Genomic DNA, 27,054 nt, shown 5'->3' on the forward strand with positions numbered 1-27,054 from the left:
GCATGCTGTACGCGTATCAACTACTCACTCATCACTCCGGAGGCGACCATGGCGGTGAAGAGTCCTCCGGGAGATGATTCCCCTCTCCGGCAGGGTGCCGGAGGCGATCTCCTGAATCCCCCGAGATGGGATTGGCGGCGGCGGCGTCTCTGGAAGTTTATCCTTATCGTGGCTCTCGGTACTGGGGGTTTCGCGACGAAGACTATAAGTAGTCGGAGGAGATAGGTCAGGGGGCCTGACAGGGGGCCCACACACTAGGCCGGCGCGGCCAAGGGCCAGGCCGCACCGCCCTAGCGTCTGGCCACCTCGTGGCCCCACTTCGTGACTCATTCGGTCTTCTGGAAGCTTCGTGTGAAAATAGGCCCCTGGGCGTTGATTTCGTCCAATTCCGAGAATATTTCCTTACTAGGATTTCTGAAACCAAAAACAGCAGAAAACAAAGAATCGGCTCTTCGGCATCTCGTTAATAGGTTAGTGCCGGAAAATGCATAAATATGACATAAAGTATGCATAAAACATGTAGATATCATCAATAATGTGGCATGAAACATAAGAAATTATCGATACGTCGGAGACGTATCAAACCTTCCATAAATGCACCGGATCATTTTCAAACTTATAAAATGACTTCCTATATATGAATCTTATTCTCCGGATCATTCCAGAACTCCTCGTGATATCCGGGATCCCATCCGAGACTCCGAACAAAACTTCGAACTCCATTCCATATTCAATATCTACTAATACGACATCAAACCTTAAGTGTGTCACCCTACGGTTCGCGAACTATGTAGACATGGTTGAGACCTCTCTCCGACCAATAACCAATAGCGGGATCTGGAGATCCATAATGGCTCCCACATATTCAAGGATGACTTAGTGATCGAATGAACCATTCACATACGATACCGATTCCCTTTGTCACGTGATATTTTACTTGTCCGAGGTTTGATCATCGGTATCTCTCTATACCTTGTTCAACCTCGTCTCCTGACAAGTACTCTTTACTCATACTGTGGTATGTGGTCTCTTATAAACCATTCATATGCTTGCAAGCTATTTAGACGACATTCCACCGAGAGGGCCTAGAGTATATCTATCCGTCATCGGGATGGACAAATCCCACTGTTGATCCATATGCCTCAACTCACACTTTCCGGATACTTAATCCCACCTTTATAACCACCCATTTACGCAGTGGTGTTTGATGTAATCAAAGTACCTTTCCGGTATAAGTGATTTACATGATCTCATGGTCGAAAGGACTAGGTAACTATGTATCGAAAGCTTATAGCAAATAACTTAATGACATGATCTTATGCTACGCTTAATTGGGTGTGTCCATTATATCATTCACATAATGATATAACCTTGTTATTAATAACATCCAATGTTCATGATCATGAAACGATGATCATCTATTAATCAACAAGCTAGTTATACAAGAATCTTACTAGGGACTCCTTGTTGTTCACATAACACACATGTATCAATGTTTCGGTTAATACAATTATAGCATGGTATGTAAACATTATCATAAACTCAAAGATATATTATAATAACCATTTTATTATTGCCTCTTGGGCATATCTCCAACAGTTGTTGCCAGAGGTCGGTGCGGGGGATAGTGGATGGATGATCAGGGCCACGGCTCGAGGTCTACAACAAGGTGCTTGCCCGCCTAAGAGTTGATGCCGTAGGCATGTCGGAGATCTCCCTGCTTCCCAGGACGTACTCTGGGCGCACATCCACCGCCTAGCCGCCCGGTGAGTTCCTCCTCCCCAACCTGCCGATTCTTGCACAGTGTACTATCGGGCGGTGCCGCTAATGCCTATTCGTTGTCCATGCTATTAGGAATTGCTGGTTGTAAACATGGGGAGGGAGGAGGACGTGGTGACGCATAGATGTACTATCGAGCGGTGCCGCTAATGCCTATTCTTTGTCCATGATATTAGGAATTGCTGGTTGTAAACATAGGGAGGGAGGAGGACGTGGTGACACATAGAAATGAGATCTGCAGGGCCGACCCGCCTTTGCGGTGGGCGCCGTTCAGCTATGTCGTCTTCCAGGGCAACACATCTCCTCAGGTTGCACTGAACTTTTCCCCCTACTTTTCATAGTACTTGAGTTGTTTTGAATACAAATCATCTTTGATAAATTGAGCATAATGTTGCTGCCCTACTTTTGTTACAGATTACATAGATATATATTATCAAATCTATAAAGAAAGGATGGAGGCAAAGATAGATTGTGTTGGCTGCAGAATAAGAAGATTTATAATGTATCGCAGCAACAATAGGTGGAAATATTCAGCTCATGCTTCAAATATAGCGGAAGTCCCATCCTCTTTTCATCCGATCAGAAGTTACACCACTACCGCTTCTTCGAGCCGATGGTATTGTTGCCTCTTCTTGACCAAGGATGTTTTTATCCTTCAGAATCTGATGGAATTTTGTTTCCTCTGTTTTGATGTGTTATATGTTAGGTTGCAAGAATTAATTAGTCAATATGTTTAAACCTGCAACTTTGAGGCAACAAAATTAGAGGTTCTAGGAGGAAAGCCTTTCTTGGGCACTACCGGGAGAAATTGAGAATTAATTGGGGCTCATTTTGTTACTGTTGATTAGTTGCTCTTGCCGCCGGAAGGAGGAGATGCCATGGAGGAATCGGTGGTGCTTTTCTCCTTCAAAGCTCACAACTCAAGCAATATTTTTATTTATTTTGAACTACCTTGTTTATTTCTACTGTTATAAATAGACCAGCCCCTTCTGTTTCAGTTTCAATGCAAATGATGTGTGTGACGTGCATGGTATAGAAGAACTATTTGGTTTATGTGGCTGAATAATACAAATATAGTAATAATTCCTTTGCTTTGATCATTTAGTCATCATGCATAAAATAGCTTACTGCCAGTCTTGCTATATGTAATGCACTATAACTAAAAGAATCTTTTCTCTTCCTTCCATTTCCAGTGATAGATAAGAATTCACATTTATTTTTCTCCTAAAGCTCCAGGAAGGTGAGGGGTGTTTTTTGCAATACATTTAGAGATTGTGATTGGGAAAACCTGCAAAGGAAGTTATAAATAACTAGATGATACCCCGCGCGTTGCGGCGGGATCCATCATAAATTAAAAGTAAAGAAAAAAGGTTACAATGTAGAGGCAGGAGTATGACTAAGTCACTCCAAATTTCCCATCATGCATGGATGCGTTCTTATTTCTATCTCATCGATGATAACCTGATTGGCAGACGCGTCCATATGGATCATCCTGCAGCTTCCTGTATGCAGGAGTATGACTTAGTCACTCCAAATTTCATGTATCATCAGTGGTATCTCGAATCATTCGAAAATGGACACCAAACACATCACAGATAATATAATTCACATGATCCATTCAACAAAGTTTGGTACAATAAATTATTACACATCATTTCTTTCCTTGTGTCCCTGCTTGCTTACGATTGAGCCGTATCCATGGAGCATCCTCATCATTTAACTTAATGCTTGGGTCGGTGTTCACTTTGAAGGGCGGAATTTCACCAAACATATTATAATCTTCTGACATGTCTGTCTTGCCCTCCACTCCCACGATGTTTCTTTTCCCTGAAAGAACAATGTGGCGCTTTGGATCATCACATGATGTACTGATCGTTTTCTTATCTTTCCGTTTCCTCGGTTTGCTACTCATGTCCTTCACATAGAAAACCTGAGCGACATCTTTTGCTAGGACGAATGGTTCGTCAAGGTAACCAAGATTGTTGAAATCCACCATTGTCATTCCGTATTGCTGGTCCACCTTTACCCCACCTCCTGTTAGCTTGAACCATTTGCACCGGAACAAAGGGACCTTAAAGGAGGGTCCATAGTCAAGTTCCCATATCTCCTCTATGTAACCATAATATGTGACCTTTTGCCCATTCTCGGTTGCTGCATCAAAGCGGACACCACTGTTTTGGTTGGTGCTCTTTTTATCTTGGGCGATCGTGTAAAATGTATTCCCATTTATCTCGTACCCTTGGAAAGTCGTTATAGTCGAAGATGGTGTCTTGGCCAACATGTACAGCTGATCTACAACATCATTGTCATTCATTAAATGTTTTCTCAACCAACTGCCGAAAGTCTCCATGTGGGCCTTCCTAATCCAGGATTCAGGCTTCCCCGGGTTGTCCGAGCGTAAAATATTCTTGTGTTTCTCAAAGTACGGAGCCACCAAGCTGGAATTGGTCAGAACTGTGTGGTGTGCTTCAGTCATAGAATGGCCATCCATACATATCGTTGATTTCCTTCCGATCGTGCCTTTTCCACTTAGTCTCCCCTCGTGCCGCGATCGAGGAAGACCAATCGGCTTAAGGTCAGGAACAAAGTCAACATAAAACTCAATTACCTCCTCATTTCCATAGCCCTTGGCGATGCTTCCTTCTGGCCTAGCACGGTTACGAACATATTTCTTTAATACTCCCATGAACCTCTCGAAGGGGAACATATTGTGTAGAAATAGAGGACCGAGAATGGAAATCTCTTCGACTAGGTGAACCAGGAGGTGCGTCATAATATTGAAGAAGGATGGCGGGAACACCAACTCGAAACTGACAAGACATTGGACCACATCGTTCTGTAACCGTGGTAGAACTTCTGGATTGATTACCTTCTGAGAGATTGCATTGAGGAATGCACATAGCTTCACAATGGCTACTCGAACATTTTCCGGCAGGAGCCCCCTCAAAGCAATCGGAAGCAATTGCATCATAATCACGTGGCAGTCGTGAGACTTCAGGTTTTGGAACTTTTTCTCCGCCATGTTTATTATTCCCTTTATATTGGACGAGAATCCAGACGGGACCTTCATACTGCTCATGCATTCAAAAAAGATGACCTTCTCTTCTTTGGTCAGAGCGTAGCTGGCACGACCTTGAAACCATTCCGGATGCCGGTCATCAGGGTCTTTCAAATGTTGCTGGTCCTGCCGTGCTTCCTTTGTATCATTTGTCTTCCCATACACGCCCAAGAAGCTTAGGAGGTTCACGCAAATATTCTTCGTAACATGCATCACGTTGATTGCAGAGCGGACATCTAGGACTTTCCAATATTCTAGCTCCCAGAATATAGATTTCTTCTTCCACATGGCTGCGTGCCCGTCAGCTCCCTTCGGAACTGATTGTCCGCCAGGACCCTTTCGAAAGATGACTTTAAAATCCTTGACCATATCAAATACCTCAGCACCAGTGCGTTCCGCAGGCTTCGGCCGGTGATCTGCCTTGCCGTTGTAATGCTTGCCTTTCTTTCTTACTGGATGAATTTTCGGAAGAAATCGACGATGCCCAAGGTACACGTTCTTCTTACAATTTGGCAAATGTACACTTTCAGTCTCATGTAAGCAGTGCGTGCATGCATTGTATCCCTTATTTGACAGTCCCGAAAGGTTACTAAGAGCAGGCCAATCGTTGATGGTTACGAAAAGCAACGCTCGTAGGTCAAATTCCTCTTCTTTGTGCTCATCCCACACACGGACACCAGGTCTGCCCCACAACTGTAAAAGTTCATCAACTAATGGCCTTAGGTACACATCGATGTCGTTGCCGGGTTGCTTCGGACCTTGGATGAGCACTGGCATCATAATGAACTTCCGCTTCATGCACAACCAAGGAGGAAGGTTGTAGATGCATAGAGTCATGGGCCAGGTGCTATGGCTGGAGCTCTGCTCGCCAAAAGGATTCATGCCATCTGTACTTAGACCAAATCTTATGTTCCTTGCGTCAGCTGCAAAATCTTTGAACTCTCTGTCGATCTTTCTCCATTGCGTTCCATCTGCGGGGTGTCTCAACTCCCCGTCCGACTTACGGTCCTCTTTGTGCCATCGCAACAACTTGGCATGCTCTTTGTTCCTGAACAGACGTTTCAACCGTGGTATTATAGGAGCATACCACATCACCTTGGCGGGAACCCTCTTCCTGGGTTTCTCGCCCTCAACATCGTCACCAGGGTCATCGCCTCTGATCTTATAACGCAATGCAGTGCATACCGGACATTCATTCAAATTCTCGTATTCACCGCGGTAGAGGATGCAGTCGTTGATGCATGCATGTATCTTCAGAACCTCTAAACCTAGAGGGCAGACAACCTTCTTTGCTTCGTACGTACTGGCGGGCAACTCGTTATACTTTGGAAACATATTCTTCAACATTTTCAGCAAGTTTTTAAATGCCGAGTCAGCTACACCTGCCTGTGCCTTCCATTTCAGCAAATCCAGTGTGCAGCCCAGCTTTTTCAGACCATTATCGCATCCGGGGTACAGCGACTTTCTGTGATCCTCTAACATGCAATCCAAATTCTCCCTCTCCTTTTCAGTTTCGCAGCGTCTTCGTGCATCAGCAATGGTCCGACCAAGATCATCAACAGGCTCATCACATGCCTCTTCTTCACCTTTCCCTTCACCTTCAGCATCCTCCATGAAAGTATCACCGAAATGATCAAGATAGTTTTCATCGATGAAATCATCCCCTTCTTCATCTTCTTCCATTATAACCCCTCTTTCTCCATGCTTGGTCCAACAATTATAGCTTGACATGAAACCGTGCCGAAGCAGGTGCAGGTGAACTTCTCTTGAGGAAGAGTAACCCTTCTGATTCTTACAGTCAACACATGGACAGATAACAAAACCCTTCTGCTTGTTCGCATTAGCCACTACGAGGAAATCTTTCAAACCCGTAGTGAACTCGCCGGAGAGTTGGTTACCGTACATCCATTGCCGATTCATCTGCATTATTATAATATAAAATATATAATTAACCATCATGCATTTGTTAAACTAACTAGCTATAAATAATAGAAATTAAACAATGAACTACACACATGCATATTTTATCAATGACACATATGAAAGGTTCAAGTTGCTAACCGCGATCGAGGAGGAAAAAATAAATGAGGAAGCTCAAGTGTGGCTCCGACACTTCATATCATGTTTGTTTCATGCTCTTGGGGCATTTCATCAAACACTTTGTGTGCATAAGAGGAGCCAAAAGCAAACCTAACACCCCCTTGTGAAGTTTGTGAAGAGAAGTGGCACCAAATGGCTAAGTGCAGTGGGCTGAACGGTATATATGGGGTTGGGCTTTAGTCGCGGTTGGCCTGGCCAACCGCGACTAAAGCCCCTCACGTGCACCAACTGGCCACCGAGCGCCCTGGGCCCAGGCCTTTGGTCGCGGTTCGCCTCCCGAACCGTGACTAAAGACTCCATTAGTCGCGGTTGCTATAGTTTCGCGACTAATGGGGCTGGACGGAAGCCTCTTTTTCTACCAGTGTTCTCCTCATTCGTTCCACTGAAAAATAAGAGCCTTCTCATAAGTAATAAGCCACCAATGTGAGAAAGTATATGCAAACTACTTACTGGGTCTAAGCACACCATGCAGGCATGAACTGATGTATTTACCTCTCCATCGATATATTTTTTACAATCAGTGACACCGAGATGGGGGGAGAGATCACCATCAATAAATCGTGTGTAATCCTCAACATACACTACGGGTAACCATTACCTGATCACCTGTTGTGGTTGAGCCTTCGAAGGAAATAGTGGACCGAAAGTGTGTTGTTATCTCAAGTCAACAAAAAGAGGGCTTAAGGAGGTTTATATTCCTGCAGCAAGATTTCCATGTAGGTTATCTGATCAAATTGCCATGCAGCAAAGTTCGTGTGTCAGTATAGTTCAAATAAATTCAAGATTTACCACAAAACAATTCTGTAGCAAGCGCAACCTGTTCAAGCTTAGCAGCAAGTGCAAGATCACCATTGATGACGTGCCCGCTGACCACGGTTGGATTCGCTGCCTTAAACCCAATCTTTCGCTGGTTGCACTGCTGGAATTGACGGTCATTTGGGAGCTATGTGCGATCCAGCTGCAAAGCTGACTGCGAGGTCTTCCTGCTATGGAAATGGGATGCCAATGGCTTCTTCAAGTTCAAAAGTGCCTACACGTTCTTTGGCTAGCCTTCAGATGCAAATTCACTCTGAACAAACAACACATCGAGAACATGAGGATGCGGGCATTGGTAATCGACTGCTACTTGCCGCCCTGGTCAGAATCCGACAAAACCAAAATCAAAAATAATGCTGCAGAATTTCCAGAAGAGGCGTCAGATACTCACCTAGCTTTGAGCACCGAGCGGAGATGCTGATCTGAACAGTCGCATCCTCCTGCGTTGGAGGACCGATTGAAATGGAGCGACTTATACAGTGGCGGATGTATTTTTAAAGTGTTCGACTGCATCAATATATCAGTTTCTAGTGCAACAATGCTGCTTTCAATTCTGTATTTGTGGTAGAGTAAATGCGGAGGAAAGTAATTCTTGCAATCGAGGAGGCGAACAGGAAGGAGAAGAGCCGTCAATCTGTGGCGCGCGTTGTTAGACGTATTGTGGACCAGCTATAGACTTGCTATAGAACACGACTCAATTTAAGGCGAACAGGAGTAGAAGAGAGAATGAACCAAACTATGGACGCTAGTCGCGGGATCGCTGTGAGCCTGTGACCATTAATTGATGACGTGGACGTTCTGGAGCCATTTTTTCTGAGGTGGCATATGTGCTTAGGTGGCTAGCTTGCATGTAGAGAGAAATAGCTAGTGGGGGTCTCCTATTTAGATATAGAAGATTTATTACAAGGTAAATTCAATTTTCTTTTCTTTTTACATACATATTGGTAGCTTTGTATAGATTAATTGCAAGTGGATATTTTTAGGAGTCTTTGTAGGTACGTGCAAATTGTTTGATGTAACATTCATTATGTCCAAAGATTAATTGATATGAGTTCTGTTTGCAGATCATTCCTGCTCATCTACTTCAATTGTAATAAAATAAATAAACCACATTTGTTAGGACGTGGCCTCTCCAGATTTGTTTCCTTGTTGATTGGCTTATAGCATTAGTAAATTACTTTTATATATTATATTGTCATGTTCCATCCATGTGGTGCTCTTTTCTCGCATACGTTGTTTAATTACATTTACAATTTTGTTTTTATTTTTTCGGGTTAATCCCTCCCTTTTTCTTCTCTATTATTTTTACTAGAAGTTACCCCGCGCGTTGCAGCGGAAATTTCTATGTAGACAATTGTTCACAGTACGTACTATCTAAAACTCATATCAATAATGTATTATGTTGCATAATCTGGAAGGTCATATGAATTATTCTTAAAATTAAATATTTTTGTAGAATTCTGCATGAAATTGGTCAAACCTAAAGGCTTTGTGCTAATACAAAATCAAAACCTTGAATTAAAAAACAGCAATCCCGAATGGTTGGAAGTAATGTGTATGGTTTGCAGCAATGCATAACACAGATGCTATCAAGATATGTGGAGTTAGATGAATTTTTTTCAATTGATGCATACATATGACTATAGGAATAGTAGACCCTGAACTATTACACATCGTTTTGCAGCAATGCAAGTACACAGATCCTAGCAAGATATGTGGAGTCAGTTGAAAATTGTTCAATTGATGCATACATCATACTACATGAATAGTAGATCCTGAACTAATACGCATCGTTCAGGAAACAAATGTTTAAAAGCCAGGGGCATCGTTCAGGAAACAAATGTTTAAAAGCAAGGATTCGGTGAACTTTCGTTCATTATTGATTCCTTCTTAAACCTGGCAGCACCTTCTTAAGCCCTTCTTAGATAGACGTACACTACAAAAATCCAGGCATTTTGAAAAAAGAACCACAATAAATATGAATACATGAATAGATATAACTATAACATAATGGAGATAGTAATTTACCACTAGTCACAGTTTGATCAAGATGTGGAAGATTTGAATGAATGACACCACTGAACCATTACCGAAAACTGGCGAGAAAAAGGCAGAAGGCATATGATTCCTAGCTTTATCCTGCTGACAAATGTACGATTCATAGATTAATTACCACCTGCTCCACCGGGAAACAAAATATTGGAAGATCGAGAAGTCATCTCTATATCACTGTGTACTAACTGAAGCCATGGATGCAACCTTTTCTGAGCAGCAGAATCTGCAAGGCAATTAGATTTTTCATTATGCCATGGCAGCACGATATGGGAGCCTCGATGCAAAGCTCAAACGGGGGTGAAAAAAGAGGATAATTCAACCAGAAGAACAGAGGGTTAAAACTATGAAAGAGATTAGTTGCTTGACGTGGCTCATGGTTGGTAGCAAGAACAGCAGCGCCCGACAGTTCAGCGACAGCAAAGGCTGCTCATAAGTTTGGGGCAATGAGAGAGGGAGGCGTGCAAACAGCCTTCTAGCCACGAGCCAAGACACGGACATGGAAAATAAATACTTGGATGGTCAGAGAATCCCATCAGGCACGATTGCATGAATGCACGATCTACGTCCTAGTAATTGAAGGAGTTTAAGCGCTCAAACAAATTCAATGGGAGTTAATGAAGGAGATATGCCCAAGAGGCAATAATAAAAGTGGTTATTATATATCTTTATGTTTATGATAAATGTTTATATGTCATGCTATAATTGTATTAACCGAAACATTAGTACATGTGTGATATGTAAACAACAAAGAGTCCCTAGTATGCCTCTTAACTAGCTTGTTGATTAATGGATGATTAGTTTCATAATCATGAACATTGGATGTTATTAATAACAAGGTTATATCATTGTATGAATGATGTAATGGACACACCCAATTAAGCGTAGCATAAGATCACGTCATTAAGTTATTTGCTATAAGCTTTCGATACATAGTTACCTAGTCCTTATGACCATGAGATCATGTAAATCACTTATACCGGAAAGGTACTTTGATTACACCAAACGCCACTGCGTAAATGGGTGGTTATAAAGGTGGGATTAAGTATCCGGAAAGTATGAGTTGAGGCATATGGATCAACAGTGGGATTTGTCCATCCCGATGACGGATAGATATACTCTGGGCCCTCTCGGTGGAATGTCGTCTAATGTCTTGCAAGCATATGAATAAGTTCATAAGAGACCACATACCATGGTACGAGTAAAGAGTACTTGTCAGGAGACGAGGTTGAACAAGGTATAGAGTGATACCGATGATCAAACCTCGGACAAGTAAAATATCGCGTGACAAAGGGAATTGGTATCGTATGTGAATGGTTCATTCGATCACTAAAGTCATCGTTGAATATGTGGGAGCCATTATGGATCTCCAGATCCCGCTATTGGTTATTGGTCGGAGTGAGTACTCAACCATGTCCGCATAGTTCGCGAACCGTAGGGTGACACACTTAAAGTTGGATGTTGTAATTGTAGATCTTGAATATGGAATGGAGTTCGAATATTTGTTCAGAGTCCCGGATGAGATCCCGGACATCACGAGGAGTCCCGGAATGGTCCGGAGAATAAGATTCATATATAGGAAGTCATTTTATGAGATTTAAAATGATCCGGAAGGTTCTATGGAAGGTTCTAGAAAAGTCCGGAAGAAACCACCAAGGAAGGCGGAGTCCCGGAGGGACTCCACCTCCATGGCCGGCCAACCCTAGAGGGGGAGGAGTCCCAAGTGGACTCCCCCTATGGGGGCCGGCCACCCCCCACATGGAAGGGGGGAATCCCACCCCAAGTGGGATTCCCACCTTGGGTAGGTTTCCCTAACATATGGAAGGTTTTGGGTTCGGGTCTTATTCGGAGACTTGTAGTCCAACACTTGGGGCTTCCACCTATATAATGAGGGCCAAGGGGAGGGGGCCGGCCACCCAAACAACCACCAAGGTGGCCGCACCCCTTGAGGCCGGCGCCCCCCTCTCCCAAACCCTAGCGGCTCTCTCTCCTCCACCACATCCCGCACGCTTAGCGAAGCTCCGCCGGATTTCTCCACCACCACCGACACCACGCCGTCGTGCTGTCGGATTCAAGAGGAGCTACTACTTCCGCTGCCCGCTGGAACGGGGAGGTGGACGTTGTCTTCATCAACAACCGAACGTGTGACCGAGTACGGAGGTGCTGCCCGTTCGTGGCGCCGTGATCAAGATCTTCTACGCGCTTTTGCAAGCGGCAAGTGAACGTCTACCGCAGCAACAAGAGCCTCATCTTGTAGGCTTTGGAATCTCTTCAAGGGTGAGACTCGATAATCTCCTCGTTGCTACCGTCTTCTAGATTGCATCTTGGCTTGGATTGCGTGTTCGTGGTAGGAAATTTTTTGTTTTCTATGCAACGTTATCCTACAGTGGTATCAGAGCCGTGTCTATGCATAGATGGTTGCACGAGTAGAACACAATGGTTTTGTGGGCGTTGATGCTCTTGTTATCTTTAGTTTGAGTACTTTGCATCTTTGTGGCATAGTGGGATGAAGCGGCTCGGACTAACTTTACATGACCGCGATCATGAGACTTGTTCCTCGTTCGACATGCAACTTGTATTGCATAAGAGGCTTTGCGGGTGTCTGTCTCTCCTACTATAGTGAAGATTCAATTTACTCTTCTATTGACAACATTAGTATCAACGTTGTGGTTCATGTTCGTAGGTAGATTAGATCTCTCTCGGAAACCCTAAACCACGTAAAATATGCAAACCAAATTAGAGACGTCTAACTTGTTTTTGCAGGGTTTGGTGATGTGATATGGCCATAATGTGATGATGAATATGTATGAGATGATCATTATTGTATTGTGGCAACCGGCAGGAGCCTTATGGTTGTCTTTAAATTTCATGTTGAGTAGTATTTCAAAGTAGTTGTAATAGTTGCTACATGGAGGACAATCATGAAGACGGCGCCATTGACCTTGACGCTACGCCGACGATGATGGAGATCATGCCCGAAGATGATGGAGATCATGTCCGTGCTTTGGAGATGAAGATCAAAGGCGCAAAGACAAAAGGGCCATATCATATCACATATGAACTGCATGTGATGTTAATCCTTTTATGCATCTTATTTTGCTTAGATCGCGACGGTAGCATTATAAGATGATCCCTCACTAAAATCTCAAGATAATAAAGTGTTCATCCTTAGTAGCACCATTGCCAAAACTTGTCATTTCGAAGCATCTCGTGATGATCGGGTGTGATAGAATCAACAAGTGCATACAACGGGTGCAAGACAGTTTTGCACATGCGGATACTAAGGTGGCCTTGACGAGCCTAGCATGTACATACATGGTCTCGGAACACGTGATACCGAAAGGTAGAGCATGAATCATATGGTTGATATGATGAACACTTTGAGTGTTCGCCATTGAAATCACACCTTGTCTCGTGATGATCGGACTTAGGTGCGGTGGATTTGGTTCGTGTGATCACTAAGACAATGCGAGGGATATTGTTTTGAGTGGGAGTTCACCTAGATTTTTAATTATGTTGAATTAAAATTTAAACTCAATTTGTCATAAACTTAGTCTAAATTTTTGCAAATATATGTTGTAGAGATGGCGTCCCCAATCAATTTTAACCAGTTCCTAGAGAAAGAAAACCTTAAGAGCAACGGTAGCAACTTCACCGACTGGTTCCGTCATGTGAGGATCTTCCTCTCTGGCGAAAATCTGCAATATGTGCTTGATGCACCGCTAGGTGACCCTCCTGCAGAAACTGAAACCGATGAAGTAAAAGCTGTTTACGAGACTCGGAAAACTCGGTACTCTCAAGTTCAGTGTGCCATCCTGTGCAGTCTGGAATCCGATCTTCAAAAACGTTTTGAGCACCACGATCCTCATGAGTTGATGAAAGAGCTGAAAGCTATTTTTGAGACTCATGTGGCCGTGGAATGCTATGAAGCATCGAAACATTTCTTCAGCTGTATGATGGAAGAAGGCAGCTCCGTTAGTGAGCACATGCTCGCCATGACCGGGCATGCGAAGAAACTCAGTGACTTGGGAATAGTGATTCCTAATAGACTGGGGATTAATCGTGTCCTTCAATCACTGCCACCAAGTTACAAGAACTTTGTGATGAACTACAATATGTAGAACATGAACAAGGAGTTACCTGAACTCTTTGGCATGCTAAAAGCTGCTGAGATTGAGATCAAGAAAGAGCACCAAGTGTTGATGGTCAACAAGACCACCAGTTTCAAGAAACAGGGCAAGTCTAAGGGAAAATTCAAGAAGGGTGGCAAGAAAGCTGCCACGCCTCCTATGAAACCTAAGAACGGTCCTAAGCCTGATGCTGAGTGCTATTACTGCAAGGAGAAGGGACACTGGAAGCGTAATTGCTCCAAGTATCTGGCTGATCTGAAGAGTGGCCTTGTCAAGAAAAAGAAAGAAGGTATATCTGATATACATGTTATAGATGTTTATCTCACTGGTTCTCGTTCTAGTACCTGGGTATTTGATCTTGGTTCGGTTGCTCATATTTGTAACTCGAAACAGGAACTAAAGAATAAATGAAGACTACTGAAAGATGAAGCGACGATGCGCGTTGGAAACGGATCCAAAGTCGATGTGATCATTGTCGGCACACTTCCTCTACATCTACCTTCGGGATTAGTTTTAAGCCTAAATAATTGTTATTTTGTACCCGCGTTGAGCATGAACATTATATCTGGATCTTGTTTAATGCAAGACGGTTATTCATTCAAGTCTGAGAATAATGGTTGTTCTATTTTTATGAATAATATCTTTTATGGTCGAGCACCTGAAAAGAATGGCTTATTTTTGTTAGATCTCGATAGTAGTGATACACATATACATAACATTGATGCTAAGCGAATTAAATTGAATGATAATTCTACTTATATGTGGCACTGTCGTCTTGGTCATATTGGAGTGAAACGCATGAAGAAACTCCATACCGATGGATTACTTGAATCACTTGATTTTGAATCACTTGATAGATGCGAAGCATGTCTAATGGGAAAAATGACTAAGACTCCATTTTCTGGTATGATGGAGCGAGCTACTGACTTATTGGAAATCATACATACCGATGTGTGCGGACCAATGAGCGTAGCATCGCGCGGTGGTTATCGTTATGTTCTAACCTTCACAGATGATCTGAGTAGATATGGGTATATCTATTTCATGAAACATAAATCCGAAACTTTCGAGAAGTTTAAGGAATTCCAAAGTGAAGTAGAAAATCAACGTAACAAGAAGATTAAATTTCTACGATCTGATCGTGGAGGTGAATATCTGAGTTATGAGTTTGGCATGCATTTAAAGAAATGCGGAATACTTTCACAATTGACACCTCCGGGAACACCACAACGAAACGGTGTGTCTGAACGTCGTAATCGAACTCTCTTAGATATGGTTCGTTCTATGATGTCTCTTACTGATTTGCCGTTATCATTTTGGAGTTATGCATTAGAGACAGCCGCATTCACTTTAAATAGAGCACCATCAAAATCCGTAGAAACGACACCGTATGAATTATGGTTTAATAAGAAACCTAAGCTGTCGTTCCTGAAAGTTTGGGGTTGCGAAGCCTATGTAAAGAAGTTACAACCGGACAAGCTAGATCCCAAAGCGGAGAAATGCGTCTTCATAGGATACCCTAAGGAAACTATAGGGTACACTTTCTATCACAAATCCGAAGGCAAAATCTTTGTTGCTAAGAACGGAACCTTTCTTGAGAAAGAATTTCTCACTAAAGAAGTGACTGGAAGAAAAGTAGAACTCGATGAGATTGATGAATCTATACTCGTTGATCAGAGTAGCGCGATCGGAAGTTGTACTGTACCGCCTACACCGGCAACAAAGGAAGCTAATGATAATGATCATGAAACTTCGAACGAGGAAACTACGAACCTCGCAGATCGACAAGGGAACGTGCCACTCTGATTGGTATGATCCTTGTCTAAATGTCATGATTGTGGATAACAATGATGAGGATCCTGCGACGTATGAAGAAGCGATGATGAGCCCAGATTCCAACAAATGGCAAGAAGCCATGAAATCCGAAATGGGATCCATGTATGATAACAAAGTATGGACTTTGGTAGACTTACCTGATAGCCGAAAGGCTGTCGAAAATAAATGGATCTTCAAGAGAAAAACGGATGCTGATGGTAATATTACTGTCTATAAAGCTCGACTTGTCGCAAAAGGTTTCCGACAAATTCAAGGAGTTGACTACGATGAGACTTTCTCACCTGTAGCGAAGCTAAAATCTGTGAGGATTTTGTTAGCAATAGCTGCATTTTTCGATTATGAGATTTGGCAGATGGATGTCAAAACGGCGTTCCTTAATGGAGACATTGAGGAAGAGTTGTATATGGTACAACCCAAAGGTTTTGTCGATCCTAAAAATGCTGACAAAGTATGCAAACTTCAGCGTTCAATCTATGGACTGAAGCAAGCATCAAGAAGTTGGAACCGACGCTTTGATAAGGTGATCAAAGACTTCGGGTTTATACAGTGTCATGGAGAGGCCTGTATTTACAAGAAAGTGAGTGGGAGCTCTGTAGCATTCCTGATATTATATGTAGATGACATATTATTGATTGGGAATGATATAGAACTATTAAGCAGTGTAAAAGGTTATTTGAATAATAGTTTTTCAATGAAAGACCTTGGTGAAGCATCGTATATATTAGGCATCAAGATTTATAGAGATAGATCAAGACGCCTAATAGGGCTATCACAGTACATACTCTGGACAAGATTCTAAAGAAGTTTAGAATGGACGAAAGCAAGAAAGGGTTCTTACCTATGTTACCAGGCAAGGTCTTGAGTAAGACTCAAGGACCGGCTACGGCAGAAGAAAGAGAAAGGATGAGTAATATCCCCTATGACTCGGCAGTAGGATCTATCATGTATGCCATGCTATGTACTAGACCGGATATAGCACATGTTGTTAGTTTGACTAGTAGATATCAAAGTGATCCAGGAATGGAACACTGAACAGCGGTCAAGAATATCCTGAAGTACTTGAAAAGAACTAAGGATATGTTTCTTTGTTATGGAGGTGACCAAGAGCTCGTTGTAAATGGTTACACTGATGCAAGTTGGTACACTGATCTTGATGACTCTAAGGCACAATCTGGGTACGTGTTTATATTGAATGGTGCTGCAGTAAGCTGGGCAAGCTCGAAGCAGTGCACGGTGGCGAAGTCTTCAACAGAATCAGAGTACATAGCGGCTTCAGAGGCTTCATCAGAAGCGGTATGGATGAAGAGGTTCATTGTAGAGCTCGGTGTGGTTCCTAGTGCATTGGACCCATTAATCATTTACTGTGATAACATGGGTGCCATCGCCAATGCACAAGAGCCAAGGTCACACAAGAGGCTGAAGCAAATCAAGCTGCGTTACCACTCGATTCGCGTGTACATCGAAGATGGAGAAGTAAAGATTTGCAAAGTACACACTGATCTGAATGTAGCAGATCGTTGACTAAAGCTCTCCCTAGGGCAAAGCATGACCAACACCAGAATGCCATGGGTGTTAGGTATATTACAATGTAATCTAGATTATTGACTCTAGTGCAAGTGGGAGACTGAAGGAGATATGCCCAAGAGGCAATAATAAAAGTGGTTATTATATATCTTTATGTTTATGATAAATGTTTATATGTCATGCTATAATTGTATTAACCGAAACATTAGTACATGTGTGATATGTAAACAACAAAGAGTCCCTAGTATGCCTCTTAACTAGCTTGTTGATTAATGGATGATTAGTTTCATAATCATGAACATTGGATGTTATTAATAACAAGGTTATATCATTGTATGAATGATGTAATGGACACACCCAATTAAGCGTAGCATAAGATCACGTCATTAAGTTATTTGCTATAAGCTTTCGATACATAGTTACCTAGTCCTTATGACCATGAGATCATGTAAATCACTTATACCGGAAAGGTACTTTGATTACACCAAACGCCACTGCGTAAATGAGTGGTTATAAAGGTGGGATTAAGTATCCGGAAAGTATGAGTTGAGGCATATGGATCAACAGTGGGATTTGTCCATCCCGATGACGGATAGATATACTCTGGGCCCTCTCGGTGGAATGTCGTCTAATGTCTTGCAAGCATATGAATAAGTTCATAAGAGACCACATACCACGGTACGAGTAAAGAGTACTTGTCAGGAGACGAGGTTGAACAAGGTATAGAGTGATACCGATGATCAAACCTCGGACAAGTAAAATATCGCGTGACAAAGGGAATTGGTATCGTATGTGAATGGTTCATTCGATCACTAAAGTCATCGTTGAATATGTGGGAGCCATTATGGATCTCCAGATCCCGCTATTGGTTATTGGTCGGAGTGAGTACTCAACCATGTCCGCATAGTTCGCGAACCGTAGGGTGACACACTTAAAGTTGGATGTTGTAATGGTAGATCTTGAATATGGAATGGAGTTCGAATATTTGTTCGGAGTCCCGGATGAGATCCCGGACATCACGAGGAGTCCCGGAATGGTCCGGAGAATAAGATTCATATATAGGAAGTCATTTTATGAGATTTAAAATGATTCGGAAGGTTCTATGGAAGGTTCTAGAAGGTTCTAGAAAAGTCCGAAAGAAACCACCAAGGAAGGCGGAGTCCCGGAGGGACTCCACCTCCATGGCCGGCCAACCCTAGAGGGGGAGGAGTCCCAAGTGGACTCCCCCTATGGGGGCCGGCCACCCCCCACATGGAAGGGGGGAATCCCACCCCAAGTGGGATTCCCACCTTGGGTAGGTTTCCCTATCATATGAAAGGTTTTGGGTTTGGGTCTTATTCGGAGACTTGTAGTCCAACACTTGGGGCTTCCACCTATATAATGAGGGCCAAGGGGAGGGGGCCGGCCACCCAAACAACCACCAAGGTGGCCGCACCCCTTGAGGCCGGCGCCCCCCTCTCCCAAACCCTAGCGGCTCTCTCTCCTCCACCACATCCCGCACGCTTAGCGAAGCTCCGCCGGATTTCTCCACCACCACCGACACCACGCCGTCGTGCTGTCGGATTCAAGAGGAGCTACTACTTCCGCTGCCCGCTGGAACGGGGAGGTGGACGTTGTCTTCATCAACAACCGAACGTGTGACCGAGTACGGAGGTGCTGCCCGTTCGTGGCGCCGTGATCAAGATCTTCTACGCGCTTTTGCAAGCGGCAAGTGAACGTCTACCGCAGCAACAAGAGCCTCATCTTGTAGGCTTTGGAATCTCTTCAAGGGTGAGACTCGATAATCTCCTCGTTGCTACCGTCTTCTAGATTGCATCTTGGCTTGGATTGCGTGTTCGCGGTAGGAATTTTTTTTGTTTTCTATGCAACGTTATCCTACAGTTAAAACCCATTTAGAATGCGTTAGTGTTGTATATAGGAGCCATCTATCGTGCCTATTCAGTTTCAGAACGCGAAGTAATTGGTGCTGCATGATCAATACATTAGGAAACAAAAACATCAATGGATGAATTGGGCAATTATTTAGGAAGTAATATTTGTTTGGCTGAGGTGGCAATTTTATGACACATGGCAATCTAGGATTGCTCAAATATGCTTGATGAGGTGGATAGGCTGCATGTGAAGAGAAATGGGATCACCTATTAAGAATAGAAAGATTTACCACATAGAAGTTTTTATTATTGTACTGATCCATACTGTGCTAGCACTATTAATAAGTTACAGAAGTGTAGTGTCGGTTTTATGTGTTAACGGTTATGCTTTTTTGTTTCCATTTCGTAAATGCAACTTTTTCCTAGATTTAGCTTTTGCACATGTTATATTTATATTTTTTTTCCCTTTGTTGAGGTTATCTTGCCATGCTCATATGTAATGTAAATCAGTTTATTTCCTGTTGTTATTACCTTCACATTTGATATGATCTTTTCTTTAGCAACTACCAAGCTTTTGTAACCTATCGTTTGTGTAGTTGGAGCCTAAGAATTGGGTTCAGTCCAAGAGGGAGACTTAAATTAGGTTCCAGGTAACACTTGACAAAAGAATCCTTTATCACAGTTAGTTGTCTACTCTCCTAAGCTGTTAACTCTAGGAATACTCTAAACAACCATGACAGATGATGGTTATGTTTTTAATTTCAGCTGGACTGAGATAGTCCATCATTCAGAAGTGCAAAGTATATGCTCCACCATGCACCTTTTTTTATTAAGAACGGAATACGAAGAAGGCAGCGAGGAGAGTGGTGTATAGTTCTCGCCTCCATCTTTTGGGCAGTGGAGGCTCAAGGTAAGCATAGCCTTCTCCAACCCTGCTTCCTTATGTGTTAATGCATAAACTGTGTTATCCACCATTGATGTTTCTGTGCTCGTATGCAACATCTAGGTGTCCTATGATTAGTTGCTTGTTTACTTGCTTAGTAGGGAGATACATAACTTGCTACCTAGGGGGTTAGTATATAGTTGTAGTATATGTTTGTATGAATTATCATACACTGCTGCAAATTATAGTATTTAATTGTTACACCGTGAAGGTTCTCTGCATGGTGAAGTGTCAAATGTGCCTGCTTAGTTTCTTTGTCCTTACTAATAACCAAAAAATAACATGTTGTTTATTAATTAAAGGTTGTTTATTAGTTCAAAGATATTGTTGTGACTATAGGTGCAGGTTGTGTCTTAGTTCAAACGCATTGTTGTGACCTCTGACCACCCCTGCTCAGGCTTCTAAAATTTTATACCATGTATTGCAAAACTGGGCGTCTTGCTATATTTCGTCGACATGGTAATATGTCTAATGTACATATTTCCAATAACACATCAAATCTAGAACTTACTTAGCCTTGGCATTTGTGTTTTTACAAGTTTTAGAGTGGTTGGCATTTTTAATAATCGTTCAACCACTCCGATCAAACGGTAGAAAAAAGACGGAACCAAACTAACGGAACCAAAAAAGTGGGACCGGAACCTCTAATATATTTTATGAATATTATACAAAACGAGCAACCTGTATAGCGGCCGAATCATCCGATAAGAATTCACGAATCTTAAAGCAACAAGCAGTTGATATTTCTGCACACATCTCAAACAAATTAATCATATCTCTCACCCGAAAAATATCTCATATTTCTTGTCCTTCACCATTCATCATGTCTCCCTCTTAGATCATCCTCTCTCTCTCTCACTCTCTCAGATTGTGGTCTCTCCCCGGCGATCCCCGGGTTGCTTTTGGGGCTGCACCACTCAGTCGGCTGTGGTAGACGGAGTCCGCGACGGAGGGGAGGGGGCAGCGACATAGGGAAGCGGCGGCGTCGTTCGGACGTGGCCGGCGAGGGGAGGAGCGCCGGCGGCGGGGGACCTGGGTGGCTGTCGGCCGCCAGAGCTAGGCGAGGAAGGAGAGGAAATCAAGTGATGTCTCTCTCGAATCTCGATGGGTGCGGTGGCGACGTATCTCTTGATGGAGAGCCCGTGGCGGTGGCAGCCGGTGCCACTGCCGACGCGCGCGGTGGAATCCTCGGAGGAGTCGAGCTCTACGTCATCGTTCGACCCAGTTGGTGGTGGACGAGCCCATCTTCCGCACGACCCTCACAGGTTTGAGGCCCTCGGTGAAGATCCTGATGGCCTCCTCCGTCGTCTTGATGCTCAGCAAGTTCAGAGAGTGTTTTCAGTAAGTTCAGAGAATTGTTTTCAGTGTGCACTTGTCAGTTTAGTTAGGCATTGTTTGCATCAGGCGATAGCACCAGAAAGCTTCCAGCCAGTTATTTTTTCATATGGCTAAACTCTGGAAGCTATTTATGCAGATATTTCTCATTGCAAGACAACAATTCTTAATGCAAATAGGAAATAAAACTAGATTTTTAATGGAACTCAACGCGCATAGATAATAGTATACCGAATCACATTGGGTGGTTTCATTTGCATTTTGTGTTCCTTTGTACCTGGTTCTCTCTATCCAATTGGTGAAAGTTGCTGCTTAGTAAAAATAGTAACTCTGACCAATGTCTTAATCTTAAATTTAAGGTGGAGTTGATTGACCCAACAGTGAAAGGAACACTGAATGTTCTGGCCTCCTACAAGCAAGCTTCTTAGTTGACCTTGCTACTGAATCCCATACAGGTAATTTTGACCTTGTTCTTTCATTCGCAGCTTGGATGCAGCTCACCCTTATTAGTTGCAGAGTCAATTGAACCCTTTAATACCTTTCTATTCTTTTGGCCAGGATACGCCCGAACCATACAAAGATGATGCGTCGAATGCTGATGTTGCCCCTTTGGCTACCTCGATGTTGCCCAGAGTGGATAGGAGGAAGATAGTTCATCGTCATGATTGAGCCCGCACGTGTCGTTGCTCGAGTCAGGAAAAAAATATTTGCTTAGTGAAATTTACTTTGGATGATTATGTGTTTTCTAGTGTGCTTTGCCGTGAACGAAGATTATATATTTTTTAAATTTATGATATATCTTGGAACCTTTTATGCTCATATCCTACTCCTTTGTGTACTATTTGTTCATTGGTGGTGCAGGTTGCAGATAAGCCTCGGCAAAACTGTATTGCACAGGTTCCTTTAGTTCAGTTCAAATTTATACCCAAATTTCAGTGTCCTGTCTGAGGGGAAGGGTTCCTGCAGCTAGCAAGAATTATAAAAGTGATTGATTCATGTTGTCGTGCCAACGAGCTAACTACCATACCGACCATTACTTGGCATTCTGTGGTACTGTTGTTGTTAAAATGTAGATATATGGAGACTCGTCCAGGGAGTAGCTCAGTAGCATCTAATTTTCCGATTTGATCTTTTGGTTCGATAAAAGCAACCACCAAAAAACGTCCAGGGTCTACCTCTGATGTTTTAGAAAGCAGACATCGAAATGAATGCTTTCTAGGAGAACAAGAATCAACAATTATGGACCACATTTATCTTCTCTGAATTTGCATACCGTAGAATCAGGGACATGGCTCCATTTCTAAATGTTGCATTATAAATCACAAGCCAGGATTGCAATACTAGATGTGAAAGAGAAATACTTCTTCTGTCCCTACACAAGTTTGACGCAGCGCACGCTTCTCTTTTCCTGTATTAGTTTTGATCATGATAGCGCGGGAGCGCCCCTGCTGTGCTGAAGAGGAGCTGCAACTGCCGGTTGGAGTCAGAGGGGCCCGTCCAAGGCACCATCAAACGTTGACCACCACTGGGACCGAAGGGTATCCATCCATCCATGGAACATTAACCTTCATCTTGAAAAGGGGATCTCTGAGCCAACATGAACAAAACCATAATGAAATTTATGATGGTAGAAAACCATACTAGTAGTAGTTAACCCTGGCCACTACCATTTAGTACAGAGTAAGATGCAAATTTAATGTGGAAACTACTAATACATCACTGTGTAGAGGCTTCAGAGATTGAATAGACAAGACTTCTGGTGAAGCTTACTTATGGATAGATTAAATTCCTTATTCTGAACCTCCGGCCTTACCAAAACCTGGAGAGATTCTACTTGCTAAAGCACATGAAGTAGCTCACTAAGCTATCTCTTATTCACTAAGCTGGATCACAAACTGAGAATCAAGCTGTATGAGATATAGATGGCCACCAAATCAAATAAAAGCCAATTCTTGGCAATCTGGTTCAAAAACTTAAATTTAGCATAATATTATGCACTATGACCATTTACCCTGTTGCATCGCCATTAGGTATGCAACTGTGGCCAGCCACACCAATGGAAAGTAGACACGGAGAGCACAAAATATTAGAGCAGCTTACATTGTTGCATCCCATGGTATTATTTTAGTCAAGTAGTATAAACAAACTGGACAAGAAAGATACTTTCACGCATTTATGCATCTCTTTTGATAGACCTCATTATCATGTTTTCAGCCTTTCAGGCTTTGTAGTCCCTTCTCCTCGGTAGCCCTATAGGATGTAGTAGCATATTTCCAGAATAATAAAAGTTGAAACCATTTCTTTGTCTCTACAGTCATAACCGCCAAACTTATCTACATTACCAGCAACAACAATTAGCATAAGCTCTTCACTTTCCCATATAATTTTCCCTTAATACTGAAAGAATTTTGACAGTGAGATCCCACAAAAGAATACCCACCGAAATATAATTTTTACAGTGCCTAAGACTGAATGATATCGATAGCAGCATTGTAATGTCATTCTAAAAAAACAATGTAATGTAAAACAGGGAAATCTCCTGAAACAAAGTTGGGTACACCACCTGTATATTGCTGCAGCTGATACTGAAATAATTCGTTGTTAGATTGATTCAGAGGACTGAAATTGTGGCTTGGCTGCAGCGGCTCGGTTGACCACGTGCGGCAAGACCAACACGGGCGGAGCTGCTTCCGATTGGTGACGATAGAGGAGGTTCACAGACGCTGAGGTGCAGGGGCCTAGAGGTCGAGGAAGCAGGCCCCTGAGGCGGCGTAGAGCTCTGGGACGAGCTGGAAGACGAGCGGACGTCCCCCGCGGCCCCGCGGTGGCGGAGCAGTGCAGACGGGGAAGAGGGCGCTGGGGAGCAATCGCGGTGGGGAATCAGGAGACTTGACGCACGGCGAACAAAGATGGAGAGGATTGAGCGGAGGTCGTGGAGTGACGTCCTGGGAGGCGTGGCCATCCGGGCGAGCTTGGTCGGGGATCACGCTGATGAGGAGGGGACATTGTTAGACCTAGCTGTGCGGCAGACGGGATCTCGGTGATGAGAAGGGGGCGGCGCTCGTCAGGTAGGGGCTGACCTGGGATACAAGGATGGACTAGGCGGCGGCGGTGGCGGCGCTGGCGCTCATAGGAGGAAGGCCACGGCGAGAGGATACAAGGATGGTCGATGACCTATTTTTACCAGCGTCTCTTTTTTCTATTTTGATGAACTGATGATGGCCACGATTAATTTTGACCGCTCCAACATACGCTCAGAATTGTTAAAGTATTATAAAGATTACACCAAGATTATCACTGATTTAATCAACGGTTAAAAAAATTGAAATAGACGGAACCCGGACGGAACTCCGGTTCCGTGCCAATCACGTGTTTTATGACACACAAATTTGATCGATTATGTGAACTTACTAGGATGCTTGTATGAAGAATGCAGGGGAACAATATTTTGTGACATGGGTAATGCTGCTTACTTTTTACAAAGAAAAATCCTCCCCTATTTCATTGTTTTTATGCAATGCAGATTTTCAATCATCTACCAGAGACCATTGCTGATTGATATGCTTGTTCATAACATGATTTTATTGGATGCTTTTTGATATACTACATAGTTTGTAATAGGGAACTTTCCTTATTTTGTGCATCTTTCCACTATAAGAACTAATTAAATATTCACTTCTGGAATTTTAGTTACTCTCTTTTTCCGAGTGTGTTATGAATTGATGCACACACAGTTACCTTTCGTGCATTGCTAGACTCTAGACTGCAATTCTTTTGGCCAACCAATGGAATGCATCAAGTGCCTATCTTTTTAAATGTTTTGCGCTTTCTAATTTCTATGATATAGTGACCTGAATATTGTTAGGAGATGATACACAGTCTTCAATTTTTCTTACCTAAACAATTGCTCTGACCTTTTTATGGAACCATAAGTCTCCCGTCCATTCCTTACATTTGTGTTCGATGCTTGTGAGTTGGCTATCAAAGGTTTTTTGGCTCTTTTTATTTATCCATAAGGAATTATTTGGTTCATTTGATTATGTGGGTTTTATCACATTCAAAAAGGCGCATCACTTTCTTTTCTGTTGTAAATCTTCTGTTTATTCTTCTTTTCCTATACTAAACCCATTATGCTATTCAGTAACAAGGTGGTTCGTTGCTCCACTTTTAACTGTTTGTGTTGGCCTTTTATATTTTTCATCAGTAAAATGTATGTGCTGGAGAACACCAGCCGAAACATAGTATTTTTGCAGCCTCTGGTTTGATGGGCCTCCACAATGAGGATGTCAATTATCCTAAGAAGAGGTGCCTGATGTTACTTGTTTGTTTAGGCCGGCTTTCCATCTGCTACTGTCATTGTTTAATTATATTTCTTCCTCTTTTGGCAGGGCAATGTGGCCACTGTATCTGCAAGTTGCAAATCGTTTTCGCCAAGAAGGGGAAGTAGTTCCATCCATGGTCAATGACTTTGGGCTATATGTGGAAAGGTATTTTCATAGGATGATTTGCTGGTTCACCATATCCCTGTTTTTTCCTGTGTAAATGCTTATGTGGATCCTCCTTTCTCCCTTTATAGGTGTCCATCCATTGATGCTGTTGCATGCTCCTTTCTATCCAGGCCTCTTGTATGTGAATTATGCATATGCTCATGTCTAAACGGTGATATGTAATACACTATTGAATTGTATTGAAATAAACCTTTTTTTAATATGCAAAACGAAATCCTCGAGGAGCCTTGGTAAGCTCACAGACACTTTCATGTTCTATGTAAAGTAATTGCTTTTGTATAAATTATATTCTCTATGAAAACAGGCTTGGTACAGCCAAATATTTGTACGAAAAGCATGATTGAAACATATGAAATTGTATCACTGAATGCATGTTGTCAGATCAGATTTCACTGAATGCCTGCGATAAAAAAGAAAAGCCAGCCCAGGACCAATCTTTGAAATGATTGATACGCAATTGACCTGTGAGGAGGACAAGCACTAGTTCAAATAAATGGTGCAGATGCATAGGGTGCAGCCTGTCCGCTTTGAGTTGATTACTGGATTCCAGCACGTACTGGCAGCGAAATACAAGTTCCTCCAAGGGGTGCCCCGTAAAACCCAAAAGGCCCCACCCCGCACGCTCCCGTCTACCCGTCGCCGCGGCCCGGCCAGGCGGCCTCTGTGGCTCGCGCGCCCACGCCACCGAAATCCAAGCTCGCCCCTCCTCCCCCGTCAGCGTCCCCGCCGTCGCGCGAGCCCGGCGCACGCGTCCCTCGAAGATCTCGACGAGCCCCGCCAGTCGGCGCCCATTTGGATTTGCGCGGTCGCGGTGACCGCGGCGAGACTGGAGCGTGGCGGACGAAGCCGGAGCGCGCGATTCGGGCACAATTGGACGGCAATCGGCGGCGACGGCGGCTTAACAGCTTCTCCAGGTGCGTCCCCCCGCTACCTCCTCCTCCTCCGTTGTACGGGTAGGCATGCACGCGCAACGGCGCAAGTCACGGCCCTCTGGCCTGGATCGGAGCAGCGCCCACGAGGGTGGTAATCGGCGCTGCTATTTTTTGCGTCTGGTTTGGTGGATCTGCGGGGTAATCGGCAATAACATTGAGAATTGTTTTCA

At 43.2% G+C, this 27,054-nt stretch overlaps 2 long non-coding RNA genes across 2 annotated transcripts; one reads left to right on the plus strand and one right to left on the minus strand.

Annotated features, from left to right (window-relative positions):
• Nucleotides 1-20,977: 20,977 nt before the first annotated feature.
• Nucleotides 20,978-22,357, plus strand: LOC127330691 (uncharacterized). The gene is made up of 3 exons (XR_007869390.2): nt 20,978-21,450; nt 21,804-21,899; nt 22,003-22,357. It is a non-coding gene; the product is annotated as an uncharacterized lncRNA (long non-coding RNA).
• Nucleotides 22,358-22,602: 245 nt separating this feature from the next.
• On the minus strand, nt 22,603-26,573 carry LOC127336300 (uncharacterized). Its single transcript, XR_007873246.2, has 2 exons — nt 24,008-26,573; nt 22,603-23,031 (listed from the first exon to the last, which is right to left on the minus strand). It is a non-coding gene; the product is annotated as an uncharacterized lncRNA (long non-coding RNA).
• Between the last annotated feature and the right edge of the window lie 481 nt (nt 26,574-27,054).

Source organism: Lolium perenne, chromosome 2, assembly GCF_019359855.2.
Source record: "Lolium perenne isolate Kyuss_39 chromosome 2, Kyuss_2.0, whole genome shotgun sequence".
NCBI lineage: Eukaryota > Viridiplantae > Streptophyta > Magnoliopsida > Poales > Poaceae > Lolium > Lolium perenne.